Here is a 3,298-nt window from a genome sequence, read left to right on the forward strand (position 1 = left end):
AGAAGAGGGTGAAGAAGGAGAGTAAGAAGACGAGTGGAGGAGAGGGTGAAGAAGAAGGAGAAGAAGAAGATGAGTGGAGGAGAGGGTGAAGAAGAAGGAGAAGATGAAGATGAGTGGAGGAGAGGGTGAAGAAGGAAAGGAAGAGAAGATGAGTGGAGGAGAGAAGAGGGTGAAGAAGGAGAGTAAGAAGACGAGTGGAGGAGAGGGTGAAGAAGAAGGAGAAGATGAAGATGAGTGGAGGAGAGGGTGAAGAAGGAAAGGAAGAGAAGATGAGTGGAGGAGAGGGCTAACAAGAAGGGCAGGAACAGCCAGAGTAATTAAGGACATCAGAACATTTCTGAAGAAAAACAACAGGCTGTTCAAGGAGTTGAAGTTTGCTTCAAACAAAGGTAGCTCTCCTCTCTCCTTCCCACCTTCCTTCCCTCCCTTCCTCTATCCCCCATCCACCCTTTGGGCCTGCTCGGCCCTCTCTCCTCAGCCCTCTCTCCTTAAAACCTGTTGGGGCTAGGTGGCAGTATTTACACGGCCGGATAAAAAACGTACCCGATTTAATCTGGTTACTAATCCTACCCAGTAACTAGAATATGCATATACTTATTATATATGGATGGAAAACACCCTAAAGTTTCTAAAACTGTTTGAATGGTGTCTGTGAGTATAACAGAACTCATTTGGCAGGCAAAAACCTGAGAGATTCCTTTACAGGAAGTGGCCTGTCTGACCATTTATTTGCTTTATTTGACATCTCTTCCAAAAACTGAGGATCTCTGCTGTTACGTGACACTTCCCACGTCTCCAATGGGCTCTCAGAGCCCGGGAAAAACCTGAATGACGTAATTCAAAGCCCTGGCTGAAACACACGAGAGCTTTTGCTAAGTGGTCTATCAGCAGACAAAAGGCTTAGGCGCGTGGACTGCCCGCCCCCGCCTTTCTGTTTTTCCCTCTATTTACAGACAGGCAGATTCCCGGTCGGAATATTATCGCTTTTCTACGAGATAAATTGCATAAAAATTGATTTTAAACAGCAGTTGACATGCTTCGAAGTACGGTAATGGAATATTTAGAATTTTTTTGTCACATTATGCGCCATGACCGTGATTTATCATTCTGATAGTGTCTAGAACGCACGAACAAAACGTCGCTGATGGAACATAACGATTGATTATTTGGGACCAAACCTACATTTGTTATTGAAGTAGAAGTCCTGGGAGTGCATTCTGACGAAGAACAGGAAAGGTAAGACCATTTTTCTTATAGTAAATATGATTTTGATGAAGGCTAAACTTGATGGGTGTCTAAATAGCTAGCCCGTGATGGCTGGGCTATGTACTTAGAATATTGCAAAATGTGCTTCATCCGAAAAGCTATTTTAAAATCGGACATATCGAGTGCATAGAGGAGTTCTGTATGTATAATTCTTAAAATAATTGTTATGCTTTTTGTGAACGTTTATCGTGAGTAATTTAGTAAATTGTTAGTAAATTCCCCGGAAGTTTGCGGGGGGTATGCTTTTTCTGAACGTCACATGCTAATGTAAAAAGCTGTTTTTTGATATAAATATGAACTTGATTGAACAGACATGCATGTATTGTATAACATAATGTCCTAGGTGTGTCATCTGATGAAGATCATCAAAGGTTAGTGCTGCATTTAGCTGTGATTTGGGTTTTTGTGACATTATATGCTAGCTTGAAAAATGGGTGTCTGATTATTTCTGGCTGGGTACTCTGCTGACATAATCTAATGTTTTGCTTTCGTTGTAAAGCCTTTTTGAAATCGGACAGTGTGGTTAGATTAACGAGAGTCTTGTCTTTAAATAGCTGTAAAATAGTCATATGTTTGAGAAATTGAAGTAATAGCATTTCAAAGGTTTTGAAAATCGCGCCACAGGATTCAACTGGCTGTTACGTAGGTGGGACGATTTGGTGCCACCTAGCCCAGAGAGGCACCAAATCTTTTTGGTGCCTGTCTTTATGTCTCCCCCTCTCTCCTCTCTCCTCCCTTTCTCCCTCCCCTCTCCCCCCTGAAGGCAGCTCTCCCTCTCTCTCTATTGAAAGGAGGTATAAATTAAGGAGCGTATGTTAATTTGGGTGTACAGTCCTGATGACCTTTAATCAGAGTGGGAATTCACAAGAGGAGAGAAAAAGAGAGAGAGAGAGAGAAATAGAGAGAGAGAGAGAGAGAGAGAGAGAGAGGGACAGGAACAGGGAGAGAGAGAGTGAGACAGACAGACAGACAGACAGACAGACAGACAGACAGCCAGACAGACAGACAGACAGACAGACAGACAGACAGACAGACAGACAGACAGACAGACAGACAGACAGACAGACAGACAGACAGACAGACAGACAGACAGACAGACAGACAGACAGAAAGAGACAGACAGAGTTTTGAGTTTTTGTTCAACCTTAATTTTATACTTAATTATTAATACAAATAATGGCACCCCTCCTCCACAAAACAAACCGCTTCTTCATAAGCCCACTTCTCCTCAAACAATGGGAGATGTTTTACAGCCGAGAAGAACTCAAAATCCACTTTTATTCTCGCTTTGACTAATCTTTTATGAACACATCTTACATCCTGCCCATATCCTGTGTCTATTTTATGTTTCCTACTCAGAAAAAGAAACATCTTAGGTTGTCCATAAATTAAATGTAACAGTTGACATTTTATTTTCTGTTGCTTACTATATTGAAACCCCAAAACCCCTTTGTAAACAAAGACTCTAGTATTTCAAAGAGAGGATTTATCCTCTCACACTCCATAAAACAGTAAAAAAAAACAATCTTGCGTTACAAAAAGGACATCCATCTCCAACATCTGAGTTAATAACAGATACAAAAGCATTAACTGCAATGATGCCATGCAAATCCCTCCATTGCATGTCACCAGTGCCCTTTTGTAACGGTGGCTTGTACAGTGCTCTCCATGCTGGCTTTACATTGTCACCAATACCCAGTTTTACCCTTCAAGGAGGGTCTTTTCTATTCTTCAATTTATCTTTATTCAAAACCTTGACACAACCCTTATGTAAGTCTTTCCCATTCACCTCATCCAAACCCACCTCTTCCAACCCTCTCAAATCCACTAACTCCTTTCTTTCTGACTCTGGGATATTGGGTGTAATCCCTAGTCCTAGAAATGGGAAGTTTTCATCTTGTACCTTCTTCTTGTGATTATTAAGCATCAACCACTCTTCTACTGACAGAGCCTTGTACGACAATCCTTTCCGACCTCACCCTCAAATGTTCAGCCATCCGTCCTCCATCCATTAAGATGGGCCCAGCCATGG

This window comes from Salmo trutta, chromosome 13 (assembly GCF_901001165.1).
Source record: "Salmo trutta chromosome 13, fSalTru1.1, whole genome shotgun sequence".
In the NCBI taxonomy this organism is placed as follows: domain Eukaryota; kingdom Metazoa; phylum Chordata; class Actinopteri; order Salmoniformes; family Salmonidae; genus Salmo; species Salmo trutta.